Source organism: Lampetra fluviatilis, chromosome 8 (assembly GCF_964198595.1).
Source record: "Lampetra fluviatilis chromosome 8, kcLamFluv1.1, whole genome shotgun sequence".
Classification (NCBI taxonomy): domain Eukaryota; kingdom Metazoa; phylum Chordata; class Hyperoartia; order Petromyzontiformes; family Petromyzontidae; genus Lampetra; species Lampetra fluviatilis.
In genome coordinates this window covers 4,279,037-4,293,151 of record NC_136282.1, presented here as the reverse complement: position 1 = coordinate 4,293,151, position 14,115 = coordinate 4,279,037, and positions in this window count along the sequence as shown.

Sequence of the window (14,115 nt, the reverse complement as noted above, 5' to 3'; positions counted from 1 at the left end):
TAATTTTAATGGTAGGTTTATTTGAACAGTGAGAGACAGAATAAAAACTACAAAATCCAGAAAAACGCATGTCAAAAATGTTATAAAATTGATTTGCATTTTAATGAGGGAAATAAGTATTTGACCCCCTCTCAATCATAAATATTTGTGGCTCCCAGGTGTCTTTTATACAGGTAACGAGCTGAGATTAGGAGCACACTCTTAAAGGGAGTGCTCCTAATCTCAACTTGTTACCTGTATAAAAGACACCTGTTCACAGAAGCAATCAATCAATCAGATTCCAAACTCTCCACCATGGCCAAGACCAAAGAGCTCTCCAAGGATGTCAGGGACAAGATTGTAGACCTACACAAGGCTGGAATGGGCTACAAGACCATCGCCAAGCAGCTTGGTGAGAAGGTGACAACAGTTGGTGCGATTATTCGCAAATGGAAGAAACACAAAATAACTGTCAATCTCCCTCGGCCTGGGGCTCCATGCAAGATCTCACCTCGTGGAGTTGCAATGATCATGAGAACAGTGAGGAATCAGCCCAGAACTACACGGGAGGATCTTGTCAATGATCTCGACGCAGCTGGGACCATAGTCACCAAGAAAACAGTTGGTAACACACTACGCCGTGAAGGACTGAAATCCTGCAGTGCCCGCAAGGTCCCCCTGCTCAAGAAAGCACATATACATGCCCGTCTGAAGTTTGCCAATGAACATCTGAATGATTCAGAGGACAACTGGGTGAAAGTGTTGTGGTCAGATGAGACCAAAATGGAGCTCTTTGGCATCAACTCAACTCGCCGTGTTTGGAGGAGGAGGAATGCTGCCTATGACCCCAAGAACACCATCCCCGCCGTCAAACATGGGGTTGGAAACATTATGCTTTGGGGGTGTTTTTCTGCTAAGGGGACAGGACAACTTCACCGCATCAAAGGGACGATGGACGGGGCCATGTACCGTCAAATCTTGGGTGAGAATCTCCTTCCCTCAGCCAGGGCATTGAAAATGGGTCGTGGATGGGTATTCCAGCATGACAATGACCCAAAACACATGGCCAAGGCAACAAAGGAGTGGCTCAAGAAGAAGCACATTAAGGTCCTGGAGTGGCCTAGCCAGTCTCCAGACCTTAATCCCATAGAAGATCTGTGGAGGGAGCTGAAGGTTCGAGTTGCCAAATGTCAGCCTCGAAACCTTAATGACTTGGAGAAGATCTGCAAAGAGGAGTAGGACAAAATCCCTCCTGAGATGTGTGCAAACCTGGTGGCCAACTACAAGAAACGTCTGACCTCTGTGATTGCCAACAAGGGTTTTGCCACCAAGTATTAAGTCATGTTTTGCAGAGAGGTCAAATACTTATTTCCCTCATTAAAATGCAAATCAATTCATAACATTTTTGACATGCGTTTTTCTGGATTTTTTGTTTGTTATTCTGTCTCTCACTGTTCAAATAAACCTACCATTAAAATTATAGACTGATCATTTCTTTGTCAGTGGGCAAACGTACAAAATCAGCAGGGGATCAAATACTTTTTTTCCTCACTGTATGCCTTAAACACTTACAGCCTTAAAGGAGAAAATCACCATCGACATCCGTGATCAATCCACTGTTGGACGAAGGCTTCCTCCCCACACTATTGCCGCATCTCTTGTGGTCCCACGACCCCGGGAAATCAACCAGCCCCCTGCACGCGGACCCATCTCATTGCTCAACCTCCACGGGAGGCGTCCTCTTGGGGGTGTTCCCCTGTTTTATTTTTATTATTTTATTATTTTCCTTCTACGTGACTTTACCGAAAGAACCAAGAAGGTGTTCCCCTGCTTTTGCTGCCTATCAGAACCGGAGTCATCGTCGCGCACCGGACGTCATCCCTTCGAGGAACTGTCTTCTGAAGCCAGGCCGCTTTTTGCAACGGTCACAATTGACCCATTGACCTGTGTGTGTTCCCATTTTCCGTCTCAAGCATGTATCCCTCCATTCTTGTTTGCATACTTCTTACGTTTCTTGTTCCGTCCACGACGTCTCAACGTGAGAGTTTCCAACGTCGTCGTGGCGGGCAGTTCCGTAAAAAAAAAAACACGCGGCAATCTCGAGTTCCTTGGGCGTTACACTGGGCAGACACCTCACCTTTGAGTCGTATATCAGTGCCTTAATCCGTCCATGCACTCGCCACACACGAAGCCCTACGTCACATCAGAAAATTCACAGATAAAGATGTCATAAATGCCATCGCGTGCGTGTCGAGCATGCCCCGCGCCGTGACTGTTGCAGCCCCTCTGCCGTGCACGGGAGTCAACGATGGCCTCAGATGAACGTCTCCAAAAGAAACCTCCCTAGCTGGAGTCGTTTGCCTGGCCTCACCTCGAGCGAGACTCTTCAAACCCTTCTGAAGGAGCTGCACTGGCAAAGACAACCAGTAAACCAACCTACATGAGCAATGGCATCCGCCCATAGGTACCGTCACCGAAACCTACGCTCATCTGCTGTGGAGCTGCTGCAACTGCCCCTGCTGCGTGAAATCCACTCGGCTTAGGCCAGCAGGACGGAGCTGTTCATCTGCAGGCCCCCGTGGTTTGGAACAGCCTCTGGCAAAGAATGTTGTGGCGATCGGTGCTTTCAAGGCTGGACTGAACACCTTGATTTTCTCTTTTGTTTAGTTAAATTTCATTTTCTCAGTGTCATCCACGCTTCCAACTCAGCCTTTTGCTGAATATGGCACGTTACAAATATTCGATTGATGGATTATTTAGACATATTGGCACGTTGGTTCTCATTGAACAGTTCAACTTTCCAAAAACGTCCCAACCGACTCTCGTCTGCCTCTTTAATCTCGTCCTTTTGTTCTTGATCCGCCTTCGACGACTGCCCTAGGTTCACGCATCCAGCTGTGTGTTCCAGTGGCGTCCCTCCCTTACAGATATGTGCGATCATCAAACGCATTGGCATTAGTAAACTCTAAAATTGCTCAATAAATTATTATTTTTTAGATTGGGAGACAGAAAAAAATGTTCCACCAAAACGTTGACTAAGGGTATTAAATGTTGTGCTCGGCTTTTTTTTTACATCAGAATCACAATATTGATTTAGAGTGCAGGAGAAATCCCATGGGCTGTGAAGCTCTTTTTCGCAGACGTCCAGTTGGGGACACGGAGTCAGAAAGTTACAACAAACAATACAAAAACCTTAGATTTAAAGCTTTCGTGACTGCAGGGATTCATATTCTTGGTTCTTTCGGTAAAGTCTTGTAGAAGGGACACAATAAAATAATACAAATATAAAACAATAAAATTCTCACGACGTTTCGATTGCAAAAATATGAATACAAAACCGATAGGAGTGCAACGTATAGGAAAGGTAAGCAAGGCACTAAAATAAACAAATAAAATAAGAAAGTATAGAAGTGCAATTCCTGCCGATTTTTCAACGATAAAAGCAAGCTTGGGCAAGGCAGCAAAACAACAGCAATAACAACAACAGTCCTAGACCACAGCAAGACAACACACAGTCGCTCAATACAATTTCACACCAAAATGTAACTATCGATACACGGGGGGTGAGCATCTGAGTTACAAATCACATTCGCCAAAGCTTCTGATTCTGATACATTACACAAGCCCAATCAGCGTTGAATTGTGAATTGACGTAGCGATGAAAGTGAACGGTCTCTCAAAAAAAAGTTCAGACCACACACAAATCTGGGTAGTGCACCGCTTATGTACTTCAACGAGGAATTCAGTGTTAATCGCAAAGCACGGTGATTACTGGAATACCGTACAGGACTTTCACAGCCGCCCCGCCCCCCCGGATTAAACTTGGTGGAGACGCTCATCGTTGCAAGTTCAATCTGGCGAGGCATCCTTTCCCTAATCGTTTCGGAATTAGCGCGCACACGTGCAAAAAACGAAAAAGATTCCATCCGACAATTACGTCGCAGCCGTCAAGCGTTACGGCCAAATTGTACGTGATTCGCTAAGCACCCGTATTTTCATTTATTGGGGATTTCCTTCTGAATTCTTGCGGCGAAAAGCGCAGCCGGTCCGGGCTCGTTGAACCAATCCCCTTTTTTGTTCTGCTCGCTAAAAAACAACGCCGATCGTCGACTCGGGGGCAGTGCGCGCGACGTTTGAGAGCGAAAACTTTTTGTTTTTTCCCCGAGCCGGGCACTATCGTAATGTCGTTTGCCGATTCCGTGGAAGCTGCACAATTGCAATCTGAATACGCACCCGGCATTATCGCCGCGCGCGCGCAGTTTATTGGGGGGACGGGGGAGACGAGCTAGAAGTGATCTGATGTAGTGCCGGAGAGCTTTTGTGCTGCCTGCCCTTCGGCCATATGGCTGTATTGTGCCGTGCGTGGACCCCCAAGCCATGCAATGCTTCTGCCCAACATATAAAGCCCCATCTGCCGGGGCGCATAAACTTGGCAATCCACCTCCCCTTTGATTTCCCTTTGCAGCAGCAGCAACAACAGCAAAGTCGCCCGGCATTTGTAGCACATGCATCGATGCCGTGTAGAACAGCTGCCTTTGGGAACAGGAGATTCTTTGGAATTGAACAAATCAGCCCGACGATGTCTCAGTCCTAGCTTCCTACCTGCATTCGTGTTTTATAGCCCAGGCGTAAAAAAAACACACACACACACCTCATTTCACCTCTTTAATTCCTGAAAAGCAGAAAGATTTTTTAAAAGTATTTTCCTTCGTTGCTCCCCATTTTCCAATAAAAGTCGCCAGAAACAAGGAATTAATCACCCGCTACATGTAACGCGTGGCTCTAAGCAGAACATCAAAGACACGTACTGCAAATCATGACTTCCCCCCCATGTTAATGTGTAATCATCACTTAGCATATACTGGTTGATATACCGTTGCATGCTCGTCTCTGCAACTCGCCCTACAATAGAAGACTGATAAGGATGAGCAACGTTTGGTTACGCAGAGTGTGAAAGTAGTTCAACATACCTACATGCATATTCGATTTCATGTAATGAGTCTCAAACCAATTAAAAGTGATACATACTCATATTGTCAAAATCACCTAAAGCGTACAATCGTAGTGTGGTTCTGTTATTCCTGAGATTAAATTTGCCTTGTATAGAGTATATTAATGTAAATAACTGTATCTTACGCATAATCAGGTGATCGCATTAACCACTTTGAAAATTAGAACTTCTGTATGGGATTGCTTTGTTACTTATGAAATGGCATGTAATCAGTAGTCAGTAGAGACGGATTACTTTTCAAGTTACCCTCAAACAATGAAACCATCGTCGGTTTAAAGCACTCCCCCCACCAAAGTAGCGCAAAGTATACCCTGGATGCGATTGCGAACTTCGGATTCGTGCAGTCACTTGTCAGAGTGGAATTAATTAAATCATAAGCACAGCGGTCATTACCTGGAATGTGTAAACCCACAGAACAAAACGTGAAGACATCGCTGCTGTTGCTTAATCTTTGTCATTCTCACAGTGAAAAAAAAGGCAACGTTTAGGAGGGTAGGCGATAACAAATAAATAACTCAACCTTGCCTGTTTATAAGAGCAGGTTAAAGGTACACCGGTGCCATTGCGAAATATATACGACCTGCAGTATAGATAGAAACCTCCTATAAGTAAGTACAAGTGGTATATTGCCCTTCTGAACATTCCAATGTTTGTGTGCAATGTTAGGAGCGATAAGCAGGAGCGATTTCAGTTCACGCACAGCTGATAATGGCATTCTACTCTTGCTTATGGCAATAATGGCACTAAGGATTATGTTTATCATTACTTTAATAGGCTTTTTTATCCTGCATCGTGACTGATGACATAACTGTTGATAATGTTGGCAATTTACACACAAGAGCCAATATTTTCGTTTATTTATTTTACAGAACACATTACTACAGCCTCTGAATGCTTAATTACCTTTGCTTAAAAGGATATCTTCATACGGAGGGAATGTTGCCCCGCTGTAATGGTTAGCGCACCGGACTTGCAATCCAGATATCGCCGGTTCGATCTTGCTGCTGGCGTGGCAGTTGAAACAACGAAAGCAAAATTTTTGTTTTTCTTAAAGCCACCCCGCGCATTTGCCCACCCAGCTGTATAAATGGGCACAGCGCGAGTTCGTCTTTCCGCAAGTTGCGCGGGGTGGGGTAAAGCGTGGGTACCCCCACCTCTACCAAGACGTCTGGCCAACGTGGAAGAGCAGGCCAACCCCCCCCCCTCCTTGCAGAGGAGGACTGGAGGCTGTAAGTCAGCAATTTCCGGGCGGCACGTTTACCGTCATATCGATAAATACAGCATTTACTCGTATCTGTGTAAATGAGGACGAGGTTGGTGCACATCTCTCACGGTAGCCTTGAACCCAGTGGTGGAAATTCTACATTCCCATGGTAGGGGTCTAGTCGCTCAACATGATGACCGTTGTTGACTCCCGACAAATTGGGAACTCGTTCTGAAAACTCTCGAGGGGCGATAGGCCAAGTCGATAGCTGACAAGCAATTACACCTGCAAACGCCCAATTGTGAGTCTAGCACTGTTAGACTACAGTCCTGCCTGGCCAGATGAAAACAAAACACGTGCACACAAACATACCATCTCATATAACCATTCCCCTACATTGAGCAAGACGGGCCATTCACATGAGGCGCCTCCATTGATGATTGTAATTCACTACCTGCGTGACCCTAAGGGAGGCATATTGAAATTGACTCGCACGTGCCGGATACTAAACCTGGGTCATCTGAACCTCTAACCACCCACCAGGCCACTGTTTCCCGACACACGAATGAATTCGGTTCACCACGTGGGAGGAAGTTTAAATACTTGATCCCTTTTTGCAAGGCAAACCAGAGATACCGTGCGTACGTCGTGGGAGTGGATGTCCGCACTCCACATGTTGGGCTGTGACATAGCATGTGGAAGCAAGCACAGCAAGTCTGCTTCTACAATGTTTTATTTGACTAGGTACGGCCCACTCAGCTATTAAGCTCTTTTTCACAAGCGACCTGGCCACACATGATAACTCAACCAAGTGGCTTATGACGTGGAAACTCATAGCAACCAAATATTCTCAACGAATGTTGATTCTAAATGTGGACGGAAAACCCGGAGGACCCGGAGTCAAATCCACGCGACCACGGGGAGAAAATGCAAACCCCAAATATTCAGGTGGCAGAGTTGGGATCGAACCCACGACTTCCTGCATACCAGGAAAGGTAGTTAACATCTCGCCACTTTATTATTTGAATGATGCACTCGTACATAATAAGGACAACAGTCGTAGACATATCACAGCAATGGACAATGACAGCTCCACCCGATGCTTTCCAATGCTTTGAGAGACAGAAACCTCCCCCAAACAGCACTGCTGGTTTTCCCGAATTCATCCCCATACTTTGCAAACCCTTTTCCTGTACAAACAAGGACACTAGCCTCAACAGACTGTTGGGGCAAGTGCTATGAGCGAGCGCCTATGAAGGCCGGCAAAGCATACGAGGCGGGTGGGTGGTCAACACCACGCCCGGCCGCCTTTGTCTCCCACGAGGCGATGTTCACAACTCCGCACCAGATACTCGTATTGAGGCCGAGTCCACCTAGGGGAGACCCACCCAGTACCGGTTGAGATAATCGTCACTGGCGGCCGTGGGGGGCGGGAATCTCAACCGAGTCGCCGCCGGGTTCGTAGTGCAGCACACTAACTACAACACTAACTACACCACTAACTATACCACTAACTACACTAATCACACCACTAACTACACGTCTAACTACACCACTAACTACACTAATCACACCACTAACTACACGTCTAACTACACTAACCACCACTAACTACACGACTAACTACACTAACCACAACTAACTACACTAACCACCACTAACTACACCACTAACTACACTAACCACCACTAACTACACTAACCACAACTACACTTACCGTGTGTGGGTGGGTGTGTGCAAACACCCACCCACACACACCACGCACCCACATGCGTTTGGCGTGGTGTTTGCAGAGGGTGGGATTGGAGCAACCTGCACATGCCAATGCCCCGCATTCCACGCTTGCCCGTCTCGGGCACATGGGCAGCACGCACGGTTCTACCCCAAGGCCCGGCCACCGTCGCCCCGTGTAATGATTGACCTGGGATTCCGTGGGGCGCGCACACACAAAGTTCCGCCGCTAACCCACACAGCCCACCAGCGAGCAGGCATTCCCGCATTCCTGTGCGCGCCCCTTTGATTGGGACGGGCTTTAGTGGAGCAAAACACGGGCCAACCAGGCATGACACCGTGACGGAGTCGCAGAAGACGAATGATGCTCGCCACTTGCCCCATCCACTGGTTCGCGCTCTGAGAAATAACACATGAGCACTTGGGTAGAGCGGGCGGTTGTCCACACTGATGATGTTTTATAGCTGAGCTCAGAGCAGCGCTCCGGCTCACGAGTGGACGGTTACAAAGAGCGAACGCTGACTTGCAGGACAACTCGGACCCATCATCCCTCTGGGGTTTGAGGGAAATGAGTACCGCACATTTAGGAACGCATTATGCACTGCGGCGGAGCATTATGGGTAAAAGCAGACACATTCGTTTGCATTCTGACCACAAGTACTGTGGTTAATGCAGACATGATTCCTTGTAGAAGGTTTCAGTTTGGTGTTTTAACATCTTAACACCGGTTTTGTTGCCTAAAAAAAGGGGAAACCCTATTTTCAGCAGACACATTATCCCACAGGATTGGTTTGAACAAGCAACAGGTCTACTTCCATGGTTCGGCTCACGACCGACAAACAGAGATGAGTTCTGGTCTGTGGTGAGCCAAGAGATGAACACAAGCCCGACATTGATTTGAGCACGAAGACTCTTTGTGACTTTGACATTTTAAACAGCAGTGTTCTTTGGACATAATTTTGGCTGCCATGGTACTGTGGAATTATCATGTGTGGCTCAGAATTGCCGATGGAGATGAGCAGCGACTTGCTAGGTTGAATATGGAAAGACATTTGCTATGTGTTGTCCAATAGTTTTCAAAACTGGGAATGTAATCAATGTTAGTACTGCCCGCTTTGATAACACGATGTAACACAATTTTTGTTCCTGGGTACTAAGTGTTATTTTTTGTATTGCTTATGCCTAAAAAGTATAGAAAATGGCTTTTATTCCCCACAAACTTTGCTTTTGTGACCAGGACTTTACGTAAACGAAAGACACAAATACACACGTATTTGCAATGAAAATCGGTACATTTCAAGATATCAATGTCCTGGTCACAAAAGCAAAGTTTGTTGCGAATAATAGCCATTTTCTATACTTTTGAGGCATAAGCAATTAGGAAATAACACTTACTTCCCAGGAACAAAAAAAAATGTGTTATAGTGTCAAATTCGCTGGCAGCTTTTCAGCCGTTCACCAGGCTACTGAAGCCATCGACTGGCTCTCTCACCAATCTCGATATGAACGCATCAAGACTAATATTGCTGATCAACTCCCCACCATACAAAACATGAGAAAAGTGATCACTTGATCTGTGATGCATCACATGATCGTTAGCGGCCTATTGGTGAGGTTAGTTAATGTGTTTTGCTTGGTTTTGAAGTTTGCACCATCGTTGGCAGCCTGACATTCGTGAATTTCAACAGTGATTTTTTTTACAGAAGGAAATATATTACCGTGACAGGAACATAATAATAACCATGAGCCGTGATATAAGTTAAAGGAGGAAAAACAAATTTTGTAAAATGCTTGTTTTGATCATGAATGTGTCCTGCATTCATACGACATGTGATGTAACTGTAGTAATAAGCGGTGAAATTTTAGAAATGTGTGCTCTATCGTATTCCTAGAAATTATCAAAGTTGTGTTTTATTGCTTTAGTATATAATACAGGTCGGTTTTATTGCTTACATACCAGTCTTCAAAGTCCCAATTGTCATGCATTTTTTAAGGGGACGAAAAATACCGAAGTGAATTAAAATAATTGATGACTTGATGAATGACTTATTTTCATTAAGCCGACTGAGAGATTGTAAAGATACAATCGTTACAATTTTTTTAATGGTGGCATACACAATAACGATTATGGAATGTTTATAATTAAGCCATCAATGTCAATGTTTTTTGGAGTTATATATTACATTTTTGGATTATTCTTGATAATTCCAAAGTATTATGGACTGGCAAGAAACAAGGTTCCGTTTTGTTAAAATTGCGTGTGTTTTTTTAGTCCGGTCAAATAGCCAAAGTAATGTTGTGTTCAAATGAGCATTACCGCAATGCTCATCTTCTGTTTGCAGCCCTGAGCGAGTGGTGAAAATTCCACGTTCCTATTATTATTGGGATGGGTCTGTCCATAGGACCTTCTCACAAAGTGGTACTTATTGTATCGACCTCACAATGGTAATGGGTTTAATCAACAAATAACCATGATTAGAACTCACAATCTTCCGAATGCGAGTTGCTGTTAAAATGGGTCTATTGTTAAGGGGGAGGGGGCTTTGTGTTTTACTTAACAGGGAATTGCACCTATAATTCCACTGTAATTCATAGCTGTAAAATCGGCTTGTGCGCAGATGCTCGGTAGATTTTTGCATCCGAGAACTGTGAGGAATGGCAACGACTTGGGGAGGTCTTCATCCAGCAGTGGGTTGATCATGGCTGATGATGATGATAACCTACTCACGATCAACAGGTCATTACAGCCAGTGGCATTGATGCCAACCGTCCTATCAAAAAATGTCCTCTTCTAGATCGTGCAACTGCTGTGCAGTTGTGAGGTCCGATCTGAGGTCTTTCCTTTTTTTGACAACATGTGGGTAGCGCATCAATGCATGTTTCAGTTGCCTGCCCGACTCCGTCATGCACACGTCACACCCATCGCAACGTCCTCTTCCTCTTCACATCTCCATCAGTTTTTTTTCTCCCTTCCATTCCAGCCATGACATTCCTCTCAGCCTGAACGGGAATAGGTGTTAATTGCAGTGAGGCAATGATTAACGCAAGGCAAACAGAGCCTAAACATATTTGTGAGCGTGCACGTTCCTGTGACAGTGTTTTCGTAATAATCGAGTGGCATTGATTCGATGTATGCAAGGCGTGCCAGCATAGTTCCGAATTGTACTTTATTTTCTGCTGTAGAATAATTGCCAATAAAAAAGATCGGCGTGTGCACACATGCTGAGAGATGACATTCGCCGGCGTGCGTTGATGTCTTCAATTCAATTTGGTAAGCGTATCCACATTCAACCAAATGAAACGTCAAGTATCAAGACATTACAATTTACAAACATTTATCAGTTCACTGCTCGATGAATGCCTCCCCATAGCCGTGTCGGTTCTGGGGGTTGTTATCCCCGTACATGACGACTGCGAGTTGGTAAATGGGGGCCCCAAGATACCAGTCGCCACTCACGTTAGCTGCGGTTGTGAATCAAAATCACGTTGGCTATGGTTGTGAATCAAACTCACGTTGGCTGCGGTTGTGAATCAAACTCATGTTGGCTGCGGTTGTGAATCAAACTCATGTTGGCTGTGGTTGTGAATCAAACTCACGTTGGATGTGGTTGTGAATCAAACTCACGTTGGATGTGGTTGTGAATCAAACTCACGTTGGATGTGGTTGTGAATCAAACTCACGTTGGCCCTGGTTGTGAATCAAACTCACGTTGGATGTAGTTGTGAATCAAACTCACGTTGGCTCTGGTTGTGAATCAAACTCACGTTGGCTGTGGTTGTGAATCAAACTCACGTTGGCTGTGGTTGTGAATCAAACTCACGTTGGATGCGGTTGTGAATCAAACTCACGTTGGCTGCGGTTGTGAATCAAACTCACGTTGGATGTGGTTGTGAATCAAACTCACGTTGGATGTGGTTGTGAATCAAACTCACGCTGGATGTGGTTGTGAATCAAACTCACGTTGGATGTGGTTGTGAATCAAACTCACGTTGGCTGCGGTTGTGAATCAAACTCACGTTGACTCAGTTGTGAATCAAACTCACGTTGGATGTGGTTGTGAATCAAACTCACGTTGGCTGCGGTTGTGAATTAAACTCACGTTGGCTGTAGTTGTGAATCAAACTCACGTTGGCTGTGGTTGTGAATCAAACTCACGTTGGCTGTGGATGTGAATCAAACTTACGTTGATAGTTTTTTATTTTTATTTTTATCACACAATGCGCTAACCACCGTGCCACCACTCCACCCCTCAATTCGGCTACATTTCTGAAAACGAGCTGAAGGTAAAACTCTGCATTAATGAGCTCACCCTCGGCTGCACTACAGCTCACATGTTAATCAAAACACGAGTTAACAGTAAACGTGCATTGATCAATTGGTTTTAATTATTATTAAGCACACAATACTGTACATGCATAGGATCACATGTGTAAGAATACATTTTGTGTATGCAAATCGTAATTGGTTCGTATGACTCATGCAGCCACTCGAGAAGCGACGATTCACTGCAGTGCATAACTAATCGATTTCTGAATCAAACTATGACCCTGATGTTATGCTATATCATGTTATATATGTATTACTCTTTCGGCAATTACCATGCTCCTTGGTATCAGTGTAAATGCATATTATGAGCAGTCAAACCATTTGAGAATGGTAAAACTAACCAACACACAGACTCACGGTTGTTGTATTTGCACTGTGTTAGCCCATGACACGGATGCACTTCTTCTCGGTATCACCTTGCACGATTAGTGCCTAAAGCCTCAATTCAAAACAAGCTGAACACAGGGTGGCTTGCGTGGCTCAGGGGGTTAATGCACAAGCCAGAACATTGAGCCAGTACCTTCGAGACCCTGGGTTCAAATCCGGGCAGCCACCCGCAGCGCTCTCAAGAGGCGGGCGTGCTTGGTCTCAGCCGTGCACCATGGAGGGCCTAGCCAGACCTATAACCCAAGTCACATCGTCATCATCATCATCACGTTCCTAATGCTGGATAAATGTCCAACTCTGGTGGCAGGACACGAGAAGATGGTCTCGGCAGAGTTTGCCATGCATAATAATGCAGAGTAAAATGTATAGTTTTCACTTAATTCAACCTCGTTTTCCTCGAAAGCATGCAAATTTGAAACATGTGGGATGATTGATAGGAAAAAAAAATGGCATGGCATTGGCAGTGATGCACAAGCACAAATAGCAACAACTCAACACATTGGTCACTAATACCATAACTAAAAATTTAATAAATACACACAGTAATGGGTGGCGTTGTGGGCAATGATTCCATCATGAGAGCAGAGCGAACGCAGAAGATGTTTCATAGCAGTGATCTCTGCCGTCACGAAGGCCCATTTGCCAAAACAACGTCACGTAATATATTCGTTACGTATTGAGCTTGTGTCATTCGCTGTGGAGCATGAAGGAGCAATGCCAATTGTTGGGCAAGAACACATTTCTTTGAAGCTTCTTTTTGTGTTTAGTATGTTGTCCTCCCCCCTACCTCTGATTAGCACGGTTGACTACGTACGGTGTGAAAGAAGTTAAACATACAAAAAGTTATTGGAGAAGAATGTTCCTGTCGTCATCTACCAGGGACATTCTCTGACATCACGCGAGGCTTTTTTTTGTACGAGCGGTTAATTGAAACGTGAATTAAATTAACAATATTTATTTTCTTAAAGTCACAATAACATAATCATCAACTGACTGAAGCCACCAGAATGGCCAACGGTTCAACACAATTTACAAAAATAAATAGATTATTGACTCAAATCGCAACCCTGAATTGTGACAATTCTTGATACCACTTTTCTATTGGCACATCCGAGCGGATGCAGGACAAATGAGAGAGCAAAAACGGACACAAAGAATAATAATTCATAATGATGGTTTGTTAGGTTAGATCATGCAAGTATAAATGTGTCTTTAAATTTTAAGCTTTCGTGACTGCAGGGATTCATATTCTTGGTTCTTTCGGTAAAGTCACGTAGAAGGGAAATAATAAAATAATATAAATATAAAACTGTAATGCGGGCGAAAGCGACCTTCCGGATGTGACGTCACGAGGAGGCGGAGCCAGGTGACGTGGGTGAAAGGTAGGGGGTCCTTAAGCGGGAAACCGGAAGGAGAAGTCAGTCGGGGTGTGAATGGAAAGGTGTGGGGCCACGCGGGCGTACGAGCCGAGGGGGC